This window comes from Anabrus simplex, chromosome 3, assembly GCF_040414725.1.
Source record: "Anabrus simplex isolate iqAnaSimp1 chromosome 3, ASM4041472v1, whole genome shotgun sequence".
NCBI lineage: Eukaryota > Metazoa > Arthropoda > Insecta > Orthoptera > Tettigoniidae > Anabrus > Anabrus simplex.
The window spans coordinates 254,702,475-254,725,332 of record NC_090267.1 but is presented as its reverse complement, the minus strand read 5'-3'; positions in this window follow the sequence as shown (position 1 = coordinate 254,725,332).

Below are 22,858 nucleotides of genomic sequence, written 5' to 3'. Positions count from 1 at the left end.
TTGCTTAAAATGTTCAGAGCTCGGTAAATTCATGAAGCACGATGCTACCCTACTTGCACATAGTCCAAGTGAGGATCTCTCCTCTAACGTGTTAGGGACCATATTATAACAAGAAATGAACCAAACATGAATGTCTGCACAACTCGCTTTTACTAGGTTTCTTTCATATCCTCGCAGCATTCCAGAGCTTCACCCACCTATACATTGAAGTCAGTTATCCTGGCCAGCTTAGTGAGAATACTCATTCTCCTATGTCGTCTTGAAGGAACGATTACGAATCAGAACTTCCTTGTAAACTGCAGGTTTCGGAAACTTTCGTAATTGGTGACAGCCACGCTTATTGCCTCGATGATTTTATCTACGAAACTGTATCGCTGAAAGTAGTTTTCTTTTAGCAAGGAAATTTACATCCGCAGTAGCAAGCACAGATCAAAAAAGCACGCTTGGAGTAATCTCATTTAAAGGCCGCGGTATTAAAAACTTCAGTTTTACATTCTTCAGTTTCGACTGAGTGACATGACGAGGACAATAATTGTCCAAGAAAAGAAAACCTTTTCTGTTTTAAATACTCATTTTTCTGTCAACATGACTGACTTATTCTTCGAGTGTTGTTCCTGCCATCCCAGCTTCTCATTCGCAGGGCATGTAAGATCACCTAGCGCTGCAAAGTCCATGTTCTTAAAGCACATTGAACGAAGTGATTTGCCAATCATATTATGTCATTCTCTTTAATGCAGTCCTCTAATAGAAAAAGAATTCATTTGATAGATTTGACCCCGCCCACCACCCGCAAGCCAATTATCTATACAGGATAAATCTTTTTATACTTTTAAGTTTTAGATTGAAAAATAGTACGTTTTCATCCATTTTATAGTTCTTTTTCGAGGTCAGACCCTTCAGTCACAGAAGAAAGAAACTAAGACCTTCCCAATCCATACAAACCGAATCATTTACATCACTAGCCTCACCATTGTCAGATCATTGAACGATTTTATTCCGTACACGAAATAGTTCAAAAGTGTGTAACTCTTACTTATACAACATTGTTTAACGTCCTTTCTTTCATCAGTGGGAGACCGATGTTATTTTTCTTCGAATTTGCGGTTTTGAATCATTAGTATCTCCACACTCCTGACATTTCCTCTTCAGGCCATGATTTCCATTAGTACTTTCCTTTTCCGTGATGTTTTTCACTCAATCTCTTGGGCTTTCAGACTGTTCTCTTCCGGTACACCTTGTGTTGTCATACCACGTGTAGTAACTTAAATAAACTGCTACTGCATGAAGCCTCCTCCCCATGTTTAAATCCAGTACTGAATAGCAGTCCATTCTTTGAACTTTCTAACTGCTTTGCCTGGTTAATCTTCTGATAAACTCTTCTTTAAATTTCCTTCGTTACTAATCACAGCTAGACTATGACCTTGGAAACCCTGGGCTTGTAATCATCCTGATCACTTTTTTCTAGCAAAGGCAGAATACACGTATATTTCTTAACGCGAGAATGGTACTACGCTGATTAACCGGGAAGAATGTGGCGAGGAACGTAGTCACCAGTTCACTGACTACTTCAAGGCATTTTCTTCCAAACTAGCAGACCATTCACGGACCAACTGATATCCTTGAAGTAATCAGCCTTAAAAAGCTGGACGGTTAAATGACGCTAAATGTGTGTTTTAACACCATGATCACCATGTTGCTTCGAAAGGGAGAGAGAAGTCATTTGAGTTTTAGATGCATACGTATCCATTAGATTTAACCCTGGAAAAGAGGTCAGGCCAATAAAATATCTGATCAATGGTTGGAAGTCCGACTCGTTGGCTGAATGGTCAGCGTACTGGCCTTCGGTTCAAAGGGTTCCGGGTTCGATTCCCGGCGGGTCGGGGATTTTAACCTTAATTGGTTAAATCCAATGGCCCGGGGGCTGGGTGTTTGTGCTGTCCCCAACATCCCTGCAACTCACACACCACACATAACACTATCCTCCACCACAATAACACGCAGTTACCTACAAATGGCAGATGCCGCCCACCCTCATCGGAGGGTCTGCATTACAAGGGTTGCCACACGAAATTATTATTATTAATGGTTGGAAGAATGTTTGAACAGAGGTACAAATTGTATTGCTTTCATGGGGTTTTAAATCGGTTCCTTTTAATTATAACGGCCACTAATAGAACGGCCACTAATAGGAATGTTTTCATCGTAGTTGTGAATGTTTGTGGAAGGTAGTTTGTGCGGAAGTGATAGCTTATCGAGCTTCTTAAAATATGGTGGTATAGGAGCGTGATATCGCAGATTACAAATGTAAGCCTACAGTATCTCACACAACAGTTCACGCTCAGGTCAGGTTTCTTGCATGGCAATTTTCGTACCGCTATGTTATTTTCAGTTAACTCTGGGTTACAGTAGTGAGTGATAGGTAGTATCAGTGAATTAATTACTTGTAATTTAATACGAATCTACAGTAGATTAGGGTATAGTGTCAATGGTCACTGAATACATATTTATGATCCTTAGTACATGTTGTGCCAAATTTAGAGTGTTCGTTACAATAATTCCACTGCTAGTAAGCGATGTAAAGAAATGTAGGTTTCATTGTCTAAAATAATGTGCCTTTCTTTGGTGGTTATAGGTGTTTGCTGTTCCGATTATAATAGTTTGAGTTTTATTTTCTTCTTTTATTAAATTTTTATATGCGTAGTAACTAATTGCTGCAGGTTAGAATTAATTGGAATAAAATGGATTGGAATGGGAGTAAATTTGAACATCATATACTTTCTGTCATCATTTTCATAACTTTAAACTGTTTGAATTAATTAATTCAAATTATCATAATATACATAATGTAATTATACATTATACATCTGAATTAATCTGGATTATAAACAATACTTTACAGAGGATGGGCCAAGGAAGGACACCTAGCCTAATATAGGCCTATTTATTTCGCCACCCCCATTTCACTATTCCAACTTCCACACGCTGACATAGCCTTCAGTATCTTTTCATATGATGAAGAATTCTGGTTTATAGCTTCGAGGCGCTGAATGAAAGTTTTGCAGTCTTCATGTTTACAATCTGTGTTTGCCTTGGGGATACGTATCATGTGCTTTACTACACCGTCTCCCTTCTTTGGTGTATATTTCAATTACCGCATAAAACAACCTATTGCTTTTTAACCCAGTAGCTTAACACATTCTTCTGGGATGTTGTTATATCTGTAAGCTTTGTTGTCTTTAAATTCCTTGACAGCACTGCCAAATTCACTTCTATGTATCGGAAGTCCAATCTCCTCGTCTTCAACATATTTTTTTCAAATTTTTCATAGTTTTAATGAACATTCTTCCTTTGTACACTTCATATATATCTTTGCCATTGTTTTGAATTCCATGCTGATCCGTTCTCATTGACCCATTTACATCTTGAATCCTTGCTAACATCTTTGGTCTCTTCTTGAAATGTCTCATTATTTCGGTGTCAACTCGTTCAGTGTTACCCATAAATTCCACCTCCCCTTTACTCTTCTAATTCACTTTCTTTTGGCTCTTGATAAGCATAGAATTATGATCAGAGTAACTTCTCACTGTGGCTATGAGTGCTGTGAAGTAAAAGACCTCGATGCTGCAGACTAAATTAGAGTGTACATGCGGTCACAAAACAAACACGCACACACATTCATAAGTGCGTCTTTGCGATGTAGCTGTACGATCTATAGTATAATAGTTATGTCGGAAATATGTGTGACTTAATTATGTCCCTCGCATGTTGGGAGTGTAACTGGGCTGTTGGGATCCTTCACGTAGGTCAGTTCATCCTTCCTCGAATCGCCGATTTCACGCTTGTACATCCGTGGCTGCATTCCGTCCAGCATTAGACCCGATGTATCGGATGGATAATCTGCAGTCTCGATATATGGTCGCCATGTCCATTGGATCCCCAGTCGGCAGCAAAGAGAGTAGAACATCTTAACAATGAGGTCGTACCCTCTGAATAGTGAACGTGGGCTTCTACAAATAGCTTTATTCCACCACTACGAAACTGTGCCAAATTATGTGGACTATATCGAAAAGAATATCGTGGAGAGTGAACAGTCGAGGGCCAGCTTGGCAAGAAAGTGCTAGGAGAAGTTCAGGCGTACAACACCACCCCCGCCTCCCAGTACGAACACTCCCCGGAGATTGTAAAAAAATGGAAAAATTTGTTGATTATATAATTATAAGCAAGAACACTTACAAAGCATTAACATAACAAGAACGGTAATGATTACTCTGAACAAAAATGGGCACAGGCGGATGGCATAGTTTGCGTACCCCATGCCGTCCACAGAAGAAAAAAAAAAAAGAAAAAAAAGAAAAGAAGGAAGAGAATGTTTGTGTTGAAGGGTTAAAAGGGAGAAAAGCAAACGTTCCGCTAGAACTCAAAGGCTGCCGGCTTGGGGCCGTATGGACGTGACAACTACGCCACAGTTCACCCATGGTCAATGTCGGCAGCCTCCTGGCATGACTGCCGTATTCCTCGACGAAATAATAATAATAATTATAATACCGGTATAATACCGGGCGAGTTAGCCGCGCGGTTAGTGGCGTGCAACTGTGAGCTTGCATCCAGGAGATAATGGGTTCGAAGCCCACTGTCGGCAGCCAAGAAGATTGTTTTCCGCGGTTTCCCATTTTCACACCAGGCAAATACTAGGCCTGTACCTTAAGACCACGGCCACTTCTCCCCACTCCTAGTCCTTTCCTATCCCATCGTCGCCATTAGACCTATCTGTGCCGGTGTGGTGCAGAACAAATAATAATAATAATAATAATAATAATAATAATATAATAAAAATCTTCCGGGTTATTATGCCGTGGTCCACTCCTCTCGTTTCTTCCAGACGTTTCGACTATTGCTGCGGTAGTCATCTTCTGTGGCGTCGTGTAGATACGCTCTCCTGTATCCCGCTGACTACCGCAGCAGTAGTCGAAACGTCTGGAAGAAACGAGAGGAGTGGACCACGGCATAATAGCCCGGAAGATTATTATTATATTGAGACAGGTCGTGAAAGTCTTCATACTTTAATAATAATAATAATAATAATAATAATAATAATAATAATAATAATAATAATAAATAATCCGTCGGACAGAGATCCTTAAACCTTGAGCAGACCCTTGATGTTCTTCTACAGGAGTATGCTATGTGTCGGCTCCGGGTTTCACCCTCTCCTTTCCTGCCATCTTAAGTCATGTCGTTATTCCATCTCAACTCCTGTGATGGAGTTGACGTCATGATGGGCATCTTTAGTTCAAAACTCGATAAGAGCATTAGGTAATAACTTCGAGGACTACACTACCATTTGTAGTGAGCCCGATGGCCATTGGTTACAGTGCATTTGTACTGAATATTGCCCTTCACTTTTTTTGTGTATCAACTCAAATTGCCGACTCTTACCATCAACACATGGTATATCACTTTGATACTGTGCCCCAATAAGTGCTGACGACACTCAGTTTTAGAGACACTTCCGCTCGCACAAACACAGGCTGATTTTCTATGCTTTAAAACAAGAAGTGCGCTGAAATGTGCTGTAAAACACAGATGATCACATACGTACATGATCAGTACACTAGCATAAGAGTTGTGTAAGTATCAGAAAGTAGTTCCAAAAGTAAATTGTTCACTGGACAACGTCCTTCAGACAAATACTGTATACTACTTCATCCCTCACTCGATATCGTTCAGCGTACCTGTGCAATCACGAGCGAGAGATTTCCCGCACTACTGTACTCACGTAGCTGTTTCCCGATCACACCTGGAGGTATCACTTTTGGGACTGACTCTAGAATACTCCACACTTGGACTCTCCGTATGGTTCCCTAAAAAATTGCCTGGATGTATTTCCAAACCTGAAAATAGCTGTGTGTTTCCAACTGCCTGTACAAAATAAACTACTTGTATCTAACATGGAGACCTTTCAGCTTCAAATATTACTACATTAATACACCTATACAACAGCAATAATAAATGTTATAAATTCAGTGCGGGGGTGTGATATGTGTATCTTTACAGTAAAGATTGTCGGTTATAATTGTAATGTCCAGGTAGAGGTGGTGACTAATACTAACGATGTATTGAATTTTACCAGTAATAACGAAGATATTTACAATAATCTACAAAAGTTGAAAAATTGGAACGCAGCTGGAAATGATGAGTTTTCCGGGGATAAACAATAGACAAGGGGTGGGATATAGTACCATTATCTGATGTACTTATTTGATTACTGTTACTATACCTAACGAATGGAGAGTAGCTATAAAACCCGCGGTGTGCAAAGAAATGGGTGATGAGCATAAAGCGGACAATTACAGGCCAATCAGGTTGACATGTGTTGCGTTCAAGCCATGAGAAAGCATTATTTCTGGTTATATTAGTAGTTTTTACGAAATTACTAACTGGTTTGATAGCAGTTCCGGTTTACGAAGAGCTCTCCCAGTAAGGCTCAACTTGTAGGATTCCCGCAAGAGTCTTGAAGTCAAATGGACCGTAATACCATTGACCTACCGAAGACTTTTGATAAGGTAGGTCATGCGAGATTATTGACCCAAAAAAGGTAATAATAATAATAATAATAATAATAATAATAATAATAATTTCGTGTGGCTATTTCTAGCCGACTGCAGCCCTTGTAAGGCAGACCCTGCGATGAGGGTGGGCGGCATCTGCCATGTGTAGGTAACTGCGTGTTATTGTGGTGGAGGATAGTGTTATGTGTGGTGTGTGCGTTGCAGGGATGTTGGGGACAGCACAAACACCCAGCCCCCGGGCAATTGGAATTAACCAATGAAGGTTGAAATCCCCGACCCGGCCGGGAATCGAACCTGGGACCCTCTGAACGGGAGGCCAGTACGCTGACCATTCAGCCAGCGAGTCGGACAAAAAAAAGGTATTTGGACTAGACGAAAGAGTGACAGAATCGATAGCTACATTTGTAGAAAACAGAACTAAGAGAATAGTAGGTGAAACATTAGTTTTTTTTTTTTTTTTGCTACTTGCTTTACGTCGCACCGACACAGATAGGTCTTATGACGACGATGGGACAGGGAAGGGCTAGGAGTTGGATGGAAGCGGCGTGGCCTTAATTAAGGTACAGCCCCAGCATTTGCTTGGTGTGAAAATGGGAAACCACGGAAAACCATTTTCAGGGCTGCCGACAGTGGGGTTCGAACCTACTATCTCCCGAATACTGGATACAGGCCGCACTTAAGCGACTGCAGCTATCGAGCTCGGTGAAACATTATCTGATCCTGTAGTGATTAAGTGGGGAGTTCCCCCAAGGACCTCTATGTTTTCTTATACCGAGTGGTCCAACAGACCCTTCATTCTTTTTTTGGTGTTAGGTAACCGAACTATCGCGTATATCACAGTCATCCGAAAAATATCAGTACGTGCTTCTTTATGGCCTCAGTACAACTATACCGTGTATGTAATGCTCGCGAATACAGTAGGAATCGTTACTTTAACCATAATGTATGTGAAAAACGATCGCAGTTGCGAATAACACAATCTTACATTAGGAGAGCAAGTGTCTATAACAACTACAACGTGCTATCTGTACACCACAGCCTACGTTATCAGGATGGCTATATCACGCATCACTGCTGTTGTATCAACCAAGCTGTCTGGTATTAGATTCGATTCACAGACTGCCACACATTTTTTCGATTAACGCTGTTTACAGTGACTGTAATATGGCCGCATATCATCCTGTTCCAAAAAAGTGAATTTTTATTTGGTTCTGAAGAGAACAGTTTTTATCCGATGTTACGTAGCCAGGGTGGCCTACGACATGATGGCCTGTTGGTAGGAAGTAAGGTACCCTGCAAATTCAGTGTAAGAAGTGTTCGAAATATTGACCACCTTGGTCTATGCAGATCTCAGCACGACGTTATAAAGGCATTCTTGCACGTTGTAACATATCCAGTGTAACAGCTTGGCATGCCTCAGTGATCACTTGCTTTAAGTGACCCTACAGGAATAAGTCAAGTGACATTAGATCGGGTGATCTGGCAAGCCTACGAACGGGTCCTCCCCATTCTATCCATTTATTTGGATATGAAGCATGAAGATGGTTCCGGACGGCTACTGGTCCGTGAGGTGGCGCCCCGTCCTGTTGAATCCACATTCATAATCGCTCGCGCAGTGGCACGTTCACCAGCAACTGTGGAAGTTCATTTTGAAGAAAATGAAGGTATCGTGCTTCCGTTAGATGTCCGTCGAAGAAATGTGGTGCGATGAAATAGTCACCGAAGGTCCCACACCAGACATTTACACCCCACTGCACTTGGAAATAGCCCTGTCTTCCCAAATGGGGATTCTCCGTGCTGCAATCGTGCATATTGTACCGTTTCACGGCGTCATTTTTGTGAAAGCGTGATTCCTCTCAAAACAAGGTTCTTGACAAAAAGGCCGCATTATTGGTCACACTGCGTAATGCCCATTGAAAATATGTCATTCTAGCATCAAAATCACGTCCGAGGAGATGCTGGTGTAACTGAAGACGATATAGATGAAATGTTTATGCAGTGTACGCATGACTGACGACAGGAGGATGTTGGTCTGTTGTGCAAGTGTCCGTGTACTAATATGAGTATTATTCTGGACAGCATCCAAAACAGACTCTTCACGTGGACCAGACGTTATAGAAGCATCTCTAACGGAATGTACCCTTCCAAGTGTCCCAGTCCTAAATGCAGATCAGTGGTGATTGACTGGGGATGAATAAAATCAATTGGCAAGTTTAAATATCTGGGTACCACTATCTTTTAGGACCTAAACTGCTGGAAAATCCAATGTATCAGTCATTTACTGAGAGGAGAAAAATATCACTTGCTGCAAAATATTGGGGGTCGAGCGGATGATCGTGTTAACCAGGAAGGATGAAATTATCGTGGCTGGATAAGGCCAAGGACTGGACAGAACAGGTTTAAGGACAGCTGTAGACAAATGTGATCCAGCCAGATGGGTAGCCGACATCAGGCGAGCCAGATGCGGTACACGGTAGAAGATATTAGGATTTGTAACCAAATATATCTTAACAGATAGAGACAGGAATATCAGCTAAGAATGCTTGATTTGCCGTAGCCGAGGGATGCAGGTTATAATGTGAGGTAATGGAACCTTCAGAGTCGATATCTGTCTGCCAAGCAGTGCTGCCATATGTAGTGATTTTTTTCTTACGTTGGTACTTCCGTATAATTTTTAAATAGGTAAGTGTATTAATGTTCCAGCATTAATACATTTTTAACAACTCCTCGAAACCTATTTTCTGTATGTAGGATACGTATTGGATAGTACGTGGAAAGGTTATCATGTCATACATGCTCTGTGTGAATCCCCCCCCCCCCGCCCCACACTAGTTCGATTAGCGGTGCTGACTCAGCGATTCACTGGTCGGATGTTGGCTGTTAGTATCGCCCACAGCTAGTACTGTAGGTGTGTGTTTTACAGTTCATTTAGGTGAGTTGAAAGTGTATTTTTCGCCTGTGAATTTAGTTTAGTATCGACCATATAACATGAACATTAATTCACCTCTACAACTATAAAATGTTACGTGAAAATAGGGTACAGCATTTAAAGACTGAAAGAGTATGGAGAAGACAAACATGTTCCAATACATGTTTGGAGGAAAATTAATTCTGGGGTTGGCTGACAACTCATTTTTTTTTTTTTTTTGCTATTTGCTTTACGTCGCACCGACACAGATAGGTCTTATGGCGAGGATGGGAGAGGAAAGGCCTAGGAATGGGAAGGAATCGGCCGTGGCCTTAATTAAGGTACAGCCCCAGCATTTGCCTGGTGTGAAAATGGGAAACCACGGAAAACCATCTTCAGAGCTGCCGACAGCCTCAAAAATATAAACGATGTGCACTCATGTGTTGTGACAAATTATTAAATGCCAGTAAAATTGAACGGTTGAAACTCAAGAACACCGTAGCACACAAAAGATGAGAAGAAACTGAAAGGTATGACTAAATTAACTCAAGTATTCCTCTTCAATTAAATGTAAACAGTCGGTCGTTGCTGAGTTAAAATTAACTTTGTCAGCTGTGGAACATAATTTCAGTTTCAGTTGCATGAAACGTACTGTTAAAATGGCCCACACTTCTTCCAAATTCAAAAGATTGCGCTGCTTCGGAAATGCAATGCACTAAATTAACGAGTAAAGTCGAGATTGTTCTGAGTAGGCTTAAATATTTACAGGCATCGGTAGACGAAGGAAATTTAAGGGGTCAAGAATGTGTGCATTTTAGTCAGATTATGTCATAGCGATGTAAATATATAGACCTATTACCTGGGTATTGTTAAAATAGATGCAAATGGCAAGACCGCAAATAATGTATGCGGAGTATTGAGAACTATTTAGAAAGCAACAAAGTGTATATCTAATTGATGGTTATGTGACATTAGCAGCGATATGGTTAACTTAATAACCAGCTATACACTAACATCCTTAAAAAAACAGAACCCCTTGAAAGACTAGAGGTAGGAAGTTCATATCCACAGGACATGTTCATTAGTATGTTCTTCAGAAACTATTAGCATTTCAGTCACCTAGGTTCAGCATGTGTCCTGCTGCCTAGTAGGCACTGGATCCTCCTTGGGCACTGATAACTCGTCCCATGCGTGATGGCATCGACGCGTGTAAGGCGCGAATGGCGTCCTGGGGTATAGCCATCCATGTTGTATTTACCTGGTTGCACAGTTCATCTTTGGTGTTTGGCGGTGGGTTACAGTGCCGCACCCGTCGTTTCACCATATCCCACACATTTTCGATTGGTGAGAAAGTTCTGTGATCGGGCGGGCCAAGGCAACAGTGTGACAACCTGTGACAACAAGAAAGCACGTGTTCGTGCAGCAACATGTGGTCGCGTATCGTCGTGCTGAACTATGGCGTCTTGGTGTCGTGCAGAAAGGGTTCGGCTACGGGTCGCAGAATGTCATTCATGTAGGTCAAACTGGCCACAGTGCCCTGGACGCGCACCAACTGCGGTTTGTGGTTGTACCCAATAGCAACCCACAGCATAAGGCCTAGTGTTGGCGCTGTATGTCTTGTGCGAATGCAGTCAGTGTGATGCCTCTCCCTCTGTCTGCGGAGAATCAAAATGCAACCATCATTTTCTGACAAACAGAACCTGGATTTGTCCGAAAACACTATCTGCTACCATTCCAGTCCCCAGTGACGTCGTTCCATACACCACTGCAGTCTAGCATGTTTATATACATTAGTCAAAGGTGGGCGGGGAAGTGGACGACGCGCCGGTAACTCACGCCGTAATAAACGGTGAAGGACTGTCACTCCTGATAGTGTTACACTGCGTTACACGCCAAGTAGGACGCAGATCTGTCCTGCAATGCTATTCGGATGAGGTGTCGATCTCCTCATGGGGGTGCTCTTTGTGACCAGGCCAATCTCGTCTTGTTCTGCGGCCTTCTGTGAACCATTATGTACACACCCGTTGCACTGCCGACACCATTCGTCCCACACGGGCAGCAATTTCCCGGATGGAAGCAACATCTTTTCTCATGCCAATAATGCGCCCTCTTTCAAACTCATTTGACGGTACGGTCTTCGCATACGTCTGCGAGCCATCCTACGCGTCCGTTTAAGTCACACTGATCCATTACATTCGGTTTACATCGACAGCGAGAGCCGGAGGCACATTTTACCAGTCGCTGGTGGTGCGCCGAGATATCGATATGGACCTTGAACTTGAGGCCTGACATGGTTCAGATGCTTATCATTTCTTCAGAACATACTAATGTACATATCCTGTGAATATGAACTTCCTATCTGTAGTCTTTCAAGGTGTTCTGGTTTTTATGAACATGAGTGTACATTCACAAATATCTGAGTCTCGTATATGAACATGAATTTAATTTATGTAGGCCTGGGCTACGGTAATATGCATGAAATTTTGAACAATTCATTACTAAGATGAAAAACTCAACACAGGATTGACTGGATTTTGAGGATGGATTGATAGGCACTTTCTTCATCGAAGATATGAAATTCAAGTTTTTTCTCCCAACTGCAAACGAAAGTACACAGATTCTTGAAGAAAGGAATAATGAAAAAATCTGGCTTGAATTTTATTCAGCTGACGCCATGATGGAGAGAAAATGGACGGGTCGCAACCAGGAGCCCAGGCATGTGCAAACAAGAAACGGCTATACAGGGGGTTTCAGCATAAATAATGTGCGACCGCACGATATCATATAGTAAAAGACTGCGTGTGTACCCTGTAAGGCGAAAGATGCGAAAATATATCATTCAAAGATGCGAGGAAAACTAAATCTTTGAATGAATATAGCAAACAAAAGTATCGACTGTATAATTTTATGTTTTTATGCAAATTGGTCATTGGCTGCAAATTATATTTCAGAATTTTTATTTGAAAATCTAAGGGATATGTTCGGCCGCGAAATAAAGTACAGCTCCGACTTTGCACTAAAACATTCTTCAGGGGCCGATGACCTTAGGTATTAGGCCCCTTTAAACAAAAAGCATCATCATCATCATCATCATCATCAAAACATTATTCATATAAATTCCAATAATATAATTCGTCTTACAATGGGCGCCAAGGGTTAAACAAGCGTATAATCGAACTTCACCCGTTTCTATTTTTCATTTCCTCGGCCACGAAATAAAATACAAATTCGACTTTGCACTAAAACAGTCTTCACATAAATGTCGTAATGGAATGTATTTACACGAGTCTGACGTTTTTGATCACCTTCACATACCGTCCGACTCGTTGGCTGAATGGTCAGCGTCCTGGCCTTCGGTTCAGAGGGTCCCGGGTTCGATTCTCGGCCGGGTCGGTGATTTTAACCTTCATTGGTTAATTCCAATGACCCGGGGCTGGGTGTTTGTGCTGTCCTCAACATCCCTGCAACTCACACACCACACATAACACTATCCTCCACCACAACAACACGCCGTTACCTACTCATGGCAGATGCCGCCCACCCTCATCAGAGGGTCTGCCTTACAAGGGCTGCACACGAAATTATTATTACCTTCACATACCACCAGACTCAGCGAGGATCGAACTTAACAAGGTGGTGTCAGCCAGGCATAAGCTCCGTCCAGCGTCAAATGCTTGCATTATACTAGAGGAGTTCCCACAATCTTAAACTGGTACAATGTTCAACCAGAGATTTAAATAAGACAGCAACAAGACAATCCCACTTTTATTCATACCAGTGCGCATTAAGAACTACTAGAAGAGAATCGGAAACGTCGCACCACAAAGAACACCAATCTAATAGAATGTGCGCTTAACGTTTAGTTAACAAGTAGATTTTTGATCGCCCACACGATTTTTAGTGTACGTTCTCATTTTTACATCTTTCATCTATATCTCACTGTTTCAGCATTTCTAGATTGTACTTGTGTCAATTTGTATATGTTAACTAACTGATGATGGTTGCAATAAACTGAAACATGTCCTGGTGAAATGTAAAATAAATGTATTTTCATTACTTGACAGTTTGTAATCGTTTATTGAATAGGTGGAACATTATAATTATCCTCTCTTGGGAGTAACCAGGAGTTAGTCAAGCAACTGCAACGAATGCTTAGAAAAAGGAAAATCGCGGGCGCAGAAGCGACTAGTAGTGCTACTATAATAATGATTATTATTACAGGGTGTCTCTTATAAACCAAGACCGAGCGCACATTGTTTGTACTCTGCGCTACAGCACCTGCCTCAGCCCAACTTACGCCACTCGCGGCCGCCCTGCTTTAAGCGTGTATGCAGTATTATATGACATGCCTTATAAAAGAAGCTGGAAGTGTCATTCTTCATAATGAGGGATTTTATAAACACCATTAGGATTTTCTGCACACCAATAGCGAGTGTTAAGACTTTTCAAACGACCATTAAGATGAAACCAGGCCTCATCCGAAAAGAACACAAGCTGTGGGTCGCACAACTATCCTTCAATGATGCAAGATACCTCTCACAATATATCACTCTTGTCGCTGGATCAGCAGGTTTTAAACAATGCACCCGTGTAAATCTGTGCGGTTTGATGTGTAACAGCTTTGTAGCTCTGTGTGCAGAAGAAACCGAAACCCCTACTTGGGATAATTTTGTGAGTGATTTGTTCGGTGACCGTTCAAGATTCGCCCCAGTAACATCTAGCTTTCCCTACGTTAAACTGTCCATGTGTGCATGTTTTTTATTGAACATTGGGTCAGTAGTTTCACATTACTTACAATTACGTGAATCTGTGTTCATGAAGGTGGCCGACTCGTACTTCAAATAAATTTTACATACGAAAATACGGTGCTGCAATGAGAACTGTCTCTCCATGTTAACAACTGAGATACATACTGGCTATTGATGCTAGGTGGAACACGTCCAGCTCCTTGCAAGGTCAATGCGCGTGCCTCCCGTACAGCTGCTTAGGTAGGCCTACATAGAATTTCCACTGGACGGTCTGAATTTATAAGAAACGCTGTACATCCGACAAGTAGCAAGCAAATGCAAAAAATAATTAAATAAGAAAAATTTCCCTTCCTCACTTAGGCAATTACATATGGTTTGTTCAATGGCCAACAGCTTGTGTGGCGTTCTTACAGGCAACAAACGATGTGTGGGTGCTGCCTGATGAAGAATAAGTACTGTATGCATTATTATTGAGTGGTAGGATTGTAGAAAAGTGCGTCACCAGCTCTTATTTTATTTTTTACCATACCTTATGAGAAAGAAGTTTAATTATTGAGATTTGTTAACAGTACATGATGTTGAAGGATGAATGCGAATTTGTGCGGAGGCTTTCCGGAGAAGTAAAACATGTGTCACAAAGTAATAAAGGCATACGGGGCTAGAATTTATTTAGGAGTGTGCTTACTTTGCTACTCTTTTTTGCAGTAGTTTGGCACGTGAGAAAGGAAACGTTATTTATTTACATGTTACTTTACTTTCGTCAGTTTTTATGAAGGTATAATTGCCCGATATTTTATAAGATTTTGCATTCAAGCTTACATATGTTTAACGTCACTCTACAAGGAAATGTTCTAAGAACCTGGCGATGCCCGACTGTTTTTGGTTCTCTGTGTATGCTTGGTCTAGTACACGATAATTTTACGGTCTTCTGAATTGATGCTGGGGTTGTCTTAAAGATTTTCAATATCTCCATAGTTAGATCGTCGAGACTATATATTATATAACAGAGGCGCTCTAAAGTCACACACCAGTTAAAGAGCAAATAGGTAGATAGATAGATAATTGTCTTGGCGTAGTTAAGGCCATTAGGCCTTCTCTTACACAAAACTAATTATTATACAATAGAATGATTATTAATGCTGTGCTAATTAATACTAAATAAAGCACTGTTAAACACAAAGTCCTTTATAACAGAAATGAAATTTCACCCTGGTGAGACAAACAATATAATAATAATAATAATAATAATAATAATAATAATAATAATAATAATAATAATAATAACAATAATAACAATAATAACAATAGCTAGTTATAATAATGTAATATCACGATCAATGATACATCGGGAATGCACACTTCACTCGTATCCCCTTGTACCTCTTAACGCTCTTTTAAATTAGCCTGTGCTTGGTATTCCTCTGACGTCATCCGGAATACGGTTTCATTCTCGTGCGACAAACACAGAAAATGAGTTGTTATATGCGGCAGTTCCATGGTGAGGAATGCTGAGTAGGTCTGATGTATGAATCCTTGTATCTCTGTTATGAGCATTTGAGAAATAATGGAAACGCGAAGAAAGGTAAAATAGGGAAAGATGTTGTGAGAACTCGGTGAACGAGAGACAATGTATGATGGTTACGATAGACATGCAGTTGTGATCACTCTAGTTCTAGGAAATACGATGGCATATGTTCATATTTTCTTAAATTGCGTACACATCTCACACATGCATTGCGAGCGCGTTGTAACCTTAGGGACAATTGTGGCCTCACATAATTGAAAACAACATCACAATAGTCAAAATGTGGCATTACAAGAGTTCGATTAATTTCTTTTTAAGTTTTATTGGAAATATTTGTTCATATTTATATATAGAATGTAGACCTGATAAAACTTTTGGCAGATGTGTATGATATGTCCAGGCCAAGTCATGCGTTCGTCCATGATAAAGTCGAGATTCTTCACTTGTGTTACGAAAGGAATTGAAACATTCTGCAAGATTACTCTGGACAACAGACGTTTACTTATACCTGTCATTTGATTTTGATGGCGAAGAAGGATTAATTGTGACTTTGTAAGGTTCAATTTCAAGTCGTGCGGTGCAGACTAGTCACTAAGAGTCTGTAAGTCAATGTTTAGTAAGTCTATATTTTCCTGAAGGCCTCGTATTGTAGAGTCTGTAGAGTAGAAGATCGTCAGCATACATATGGTATTTGCAATGTCTTAAATTCAATATATGTAATTCACAAAGAGTGCGAATAGAAGAAGTCCAAGTACAGAGCCTTGAGGGACTCTTCAGTTCACATGGCGCCATTATTACCTTTCCCACATTGTTGAAGTCCGTGAAGATAGGAATTCATTGAAGCAAACTCTGAGAAAAATGTAGAGCCTTCAGTTTTATAAGTAATATGTCTATGTCTACGCCGTCGACAACTTTACTGCAATCTAGTAGTACCAGAAATGTGACTCGTCCTCTGTCTATTGCTTGTCAAACGTCCTCAGTCACTTTGAGTAAGGCTGTAGTTGTGCAATATCCTTGTCGGAAACCACCCTGGAAAGGATTAAGGAGATTGTGCGTTTGAAGATAATTAGACATTAGTGTACGGACTATATATTCTATGATTTTAGATAAAGCTGATACAATACAGATTGGACGACAGTCTTCCTCCTCTGAAGCCGTTTGACTTTTCGGAATAGGTAGCACAATAGCTTTCTTCCATACAGACGGATATGTGGAGTATAAAAGAGCGAAATTGATTATATGAGTTAAGGTTGGTAATATAAAATAAAGAATTAGTTTGACCATGTCAGTTCTAATGTCATCAGTTCCCTTGGCTTTCGTGTTTATCCTAATGACCGTTTTTCTGACATGAGGGGTTTCGCGTGACTTCAGTAGAATTTATCTCTGTTAGGGTTGGGGTGTGTACCGTAATAGTTCATAAGTTTATGTTTGTCGTCAGGTCATACTGAGAAGGAACTAACAAAGTACTTGTTAAGAATCTCGAGAGGTACAGTAATTTAGTCCTTTTCTTTGGCTCTTTGTAAGCCCAAGGTTATTAATGGATATCCGCAATATCGTCGCTGTTCTACCGCAAGGCGTAAATAAACTGTAAGCGTGTCGCAGTTTAGTATTTCGTATTTGGTGTGTTGTCTTGTTTCCTAACTTCCTATATTCGACAAACTTTTGTACGATAGGGTCATTTTTATATTGTCCGTGGGTGTAGTCTCTTTGTTTCATTAGTTGTCTAATTTCGTCATTTAACCACGGAGAGGGTCCGTTGGATATTCTCGCTCGCCGCTTTGGGACATACTTGTCGAGCATTTCCGTTACATTGCTGTTGAAATAGTTGATGTTCAGTTTGTTATAGGTCGTTATGTCATGCCAGGGTATTTTGCCTGCGTCTTCAGGGAGTCTATATTTATATTTTTCACAAATATGGACATCTCCGATGCCTGGTTATGGCCAGATTCTTCTGGAAAGTTAAAAGCCCGAGGGTGTCTTGTGTATGCGCATGAAATCTTGCAGCGCTGAGTTCGTCTGAATTTTACACTGTTCTTCCGATATTGATATAATGTGAAATATTTATCCTCCCAATTCTTGAGCTCTCGGGGCCTCTTCGAGATGTTAGACTTATGATCCCTGGCTTTCTCCTCCTGTGGGTTGGGGCGGTAGAATAACGACCACGGTATCCCCTGTCTGTCGTAAAACGCATCTGAAAGAGGCCGCAGGGTCTCCTTAACTTGGAAGCGTGGGTTGGTGACCAAGGAGTCCTTAGCTGAATCCTGCCAACTTGTGGCAGGTTCATTGGCTTCGTTTTCGCTATCCGACCTAGCCTTGATCGGTTATTTTTCTGTTCCTACCCAATGGTTTTAAATTTGTGAGGCCTGTCTTTCGGGACTTTCGCTTTCTCTCGCCTGTATTCGTACCATCACAACACCTCCTGTGAGAAGGGCCGGGAGAATACCTAGGTACAATCACGGAACCTGTCGTAAAAAGTGATTGAAAGGTGACCCTCACTTTCAGGAGAGTGGTTTGGCGATCACGAGCCCCTAGTTGAATCTGGCATTACTGCAACTTACTTGCGCCAGGATCTGCACTTCATATTTCATATACGATCTCCCTTGGGTAAATCCTGCTCTCTTCCAATTTCTCGATACTGTCATTCATTTCCCTGTGATTAGTGTTGTTAACCAGTTGTATTTCCCCTTAAAACAATAATCGCTTGCAAGGGGTTCACGAGGCCACAAAAGTTCAAAATGTTACCAACTTAGTACTCCCTCCTACTTCAGTTGCATTCACACCTCATTATCCCCGTCCTATCTGAACAATTGTTTTTCATTGAGAACGTTTCGTCGAGTAATGTATCATGTTGTGAATGGAGAAAGTAAAGGAATGGCATTTTAGAGAACATTGCTCGTGAGAGAGTTATATTTCTCTTCTCAAAGTTGTACTTGTGCGGCAAAAGAAGCCAATATTTGGCGGAGAGAGGCTCCACAAATAACTCGTCAATATGACCAACGCAGTTCTGCTGCCGTCATATCGGCAGTGTAGCATTTCTTGTTATATTTTTCCTAGGTTCTTTCCGGCCGGAACAGGCTCACAATTTCTGTTCAATATTGTTTGCGACTCCAGCAGCAGTGGGAGGTATCTGAACATCACAGTGGCTTTAAGATATCCTATTCTTTAAAGCATTTATCACATGCAAAAAGGAATTCACAATTCCAAACATCTAATCTATGCCATTCCAAGAATTACATATACTTACTGCAGACTTCATTATCTGAAATAATCCATCGTAAAATTAAACCTCACAACATTATACTTTCATTCTTTTCGTTCCACTACCCGCACCCTGGTGGGGTAGTCGATGCCATCTGTGTCATACCGTACATGTAGACTTGTTTACCACCGGATGGATACCTGTTACATACCCAACGTGAAAGGATTTATTCAAATATTGAATGTTTCTGCATTGTTTGGCAGTGCAGTGTGTTAAGCATAAGTGAATAATGTTTCAATGGAATGAAAGTACCAAGTCCCTATGCAAAAGGTGTTAAAGAATGTTGGAATGGCGAACTAGCTTCTCTATATCCCTGTATTCTTCTCAGCTATAATATGAAATATTTAGATCGGTTTTTGACAGTTATTGTAAGTCACCTGAACCAGAATGATGTGACCATTCTGAATCATAAAATATTGGTTATGTAATTCCTTTTTAATGTGTTAAAGCCTAGATAGATATTTGTATAATCTTGATTCTATAGGGTGAGATATATAGATTCGTCTTTCTTTCTTTCTTTCTTTCTTTCTTTCTTTTTTCTTTCTTTCTTTCTTCCCTAATCCGTTTACCTTCCGAGGTTGGTTTTTCCCTCGGATTCAGCGAGGGATTCCATCTCTACCGCCTCAAGGGCAGTATCCTGGAGCTTGAGACTTTGGGTCGGTGGATACTATAGGGGAGAAAGGCCACTACCTCGCCGAGTCGGCCTCGCCTACATTGCTGAACAGGGGCCTTGTGGAGAGATGGGAACATCGGAAGGGATAGACAAGGAAGATGAAGCGGTCGTGGCCTTAAATTAGGTACCATCCCACAATTTGTCTGGAGAAGTGGGAAACCACGGAAAACCACTTCGAGGATGGCTGAGGCGAGAATCGAAACCCCTCTACTCATTTGAATTCCCGAGGCTGAGTGGATGTCTTCCAGATCTCGTACCACCGGGGGAATTGCCCGTGCGGTTAGGAGCTCCCAGCTGTGAGCTTGCATCTGGGGAGAGAGTGGGTTCGAACCCCATTGTCGACAACCCCGAAGATGGTTTTCCATGATTTCCTATTTTCAAAACAGACAAATGCCGGGGCTGTACCCTAATTAAGGTCACGGCCGCTTCTTTCCCTTTCCTAGGCCTTTCCTATCCCATCGTCGCCATTAGACCTATCTGTGTCGGTGCGACGTAAAGCATATAGTAAAAAAATCCTCGTACGAAATTTCGTGGTAGAGCCGGGAATCGAGCCCGGGACTCTGAGGGTGGCAGCTAATCACACTAACCGCTACACCACTGGGGGGGACGATATAGATTCATCTCAAATTATAACAGCAAATTTCAAAAATTGCTATCAATGTACTGCGTCGGATATACGTATAGAATTAAGCATTCCTGGGGTAGACCTATAATGGTGTACGTCGACAAGTATTTCTGTGTCGGTGCGACGTAAAGCAAGTTGTGAATATATTTATTGTACAAAATATATACCTGCTACGGTACTCGAACTCACGTCGTCGAGGTTCGCAGACAACTACGATGTACAACCGGCCACCTCGCCAGTTGACTGCAGTGCAACTCTCCAAGTATATATGCGCTGCATTGGAATCGGGGATTCATCAATTTTTCGGAAATTATTAGGTTGCGGACCTGACAAGTTTAAGTAAAATTTGTTCGCTTTTTAGTGTTGTATAACGCCCACTTGGTCCGAAGCGGATCCTGCGTCATGACATTTGACCTTAACTGTTTTGAAAATGACAGCGTACTCGTCTAAACCCTTATACCCCAGTTACTGTGGAGTGTCCCCCAACAGGTACATTGAAACTCATTGAAATCGGTTGGAAGTAGGATATGGCCGGTCCTTGTCAGTCGGAATTCGCACTTTGGTCTGTTTTCAGGTCATCTTTGTTGTATGAAAGTATAAGCTGAGTGAATTCAAGACACTCAATTCATAAGCCGAATATAAGAGATATGTGTAGTGAAAGTTATTGCTTGTATGAAGAGATAGGATCAACGGCAGAAGGACAAGAAGGACACTTGTAATGAGGAGATAATGGTAGAGTTAGGAGTGATCTCTATGAAGCTGTGCATATGAACCAGCTCCGATGGTTGCGACCGTGTGAGGCAAATGAAGTATTTATTTATTTATTTATTTATTTATTTATTTATTTATTTATTTATTTCTGTATATGGCGGGGCTCAGGCTATGAAGCCTGCTATTATGCCAAACCATATAATTGTACACCTGTGTAAACAGAACATTATAACTACTTAAAATTAAAAATAAGTTTAATATCATTTAAAATTAACGTGAAATGTAATTTAACTGAAAATGTAAAGTATCATAATTTGTTTTTAACATTTTAAAATGAAAGTAGTCCGCCTCTGTGGTGTAGTGGTTAGCGTGATTAGCTGCCACCCCCGGAGGTCCGGGTTCGATTCCCGGCTCTGCCACGAAATTTGAAAAGTGGTACGAGGGCTGGAACGGGGTCCACTCAGCCTCGGGAGGTCAACTGAGTAGAGGTGGGTTCGATTCCCATCTCAGCCATCCTGGAAGTGGTTTTCCGTGGTTTCCCACTTCTCCTCCAGGCGAATGCCGGGATGGTACCTAACTTAAGGCCACGGCCGCTTCCTTCCCTCTTCCTTGCCTATCCCTTCCAATCTTCCCATCCCTCCACAAGGCCCCTGTTCAGCTTAGCAGGTGAGGCCGCCTGGGCGAGGTACTGGTCATACTCCCCAGTTGTATCCCCGACCAAGAGTCTGAAGTTCCAGGACACTGCCCTTGAGGCGGTATAGGTGGGATCCCTCGCCAAGTCCGAGGGAAAAACCGAACCTGGAGGGTAAACAGATGATGATGATGATGATGATGAAAATGAAAGTATTGTATGTTTCATAGGACAATACGAGGTTTAACCATTTCTGTGCAAATTTATTTAAAGAAGAGATGCTCTTCAGTTTCAATATGAACCTCTTAAATATCTAATGTTGAATTCATGAGCCCAATAGTCTATCAATTTTAGTACTTTTGCTGGTGGAACCTAGTGTTTACAGTGCATTACGCCTTCAGGTATGGACTAGAATAAATGTGTTACTTTAATTGGCCGTCTCATCTCATCTTTGGCTTCGAGAGTGTAAAGTAACTGGGGTGTGAGCGATGCAAGTAATGCCATTCCTTATGCAGGCAGTACGTATTATGAATGATGTCGAAATGTCACTTATGGGTACGGCTGGTGCGTGCATTAGTGTGGGCTTCGAAGACTGATTCGTAAAAGCAATAGCTCGGTGAGGGTAGAAACGGGAAACTACCTCACTCCTCATATCCTAGTATGTCCCTTCAATGACGTCTAGGCCATCTACCGCAGCTGTTTATGGAGCTCTTGAGGATGAAACCAGTCTTCGGACTCAATTCTTAACACACACGGGCCTACAGAGAGTACATTTTGTTTTTAAAACCATTTCGGTGTCCTTTCAAATGACGGTGTCGTTAGCTTGTTATTTTTGGTTGTAATTTCTCTGTTATTTTTGTGCTTTTTAGAATATTATTTAAAGTTATTGTACGCTTTATTAATCTAGGAACCCTTCAATTATCGAGAGAGAGAATTCTGTTTCAAATTAAAATTACTACAGTCCGATATCAATCATACTAAATTAAAATTTGACTGATGTTCGGAAACTTTGTGGTTAAATTAAATGTGAGAAATATATCTATCGAATCTATGACGGTCATTCAATAAATAAATAATGAATCTCATTTCAATAAATTATTCATCAAAGAGGAATATTTTAATTCATATCAATTTTCCCTCTTGCATTTCACCATTATGTGCGAAATTCCTTCTCGTCAGTTGCTCTTTCCAGAGGCAAAACAAATCGTT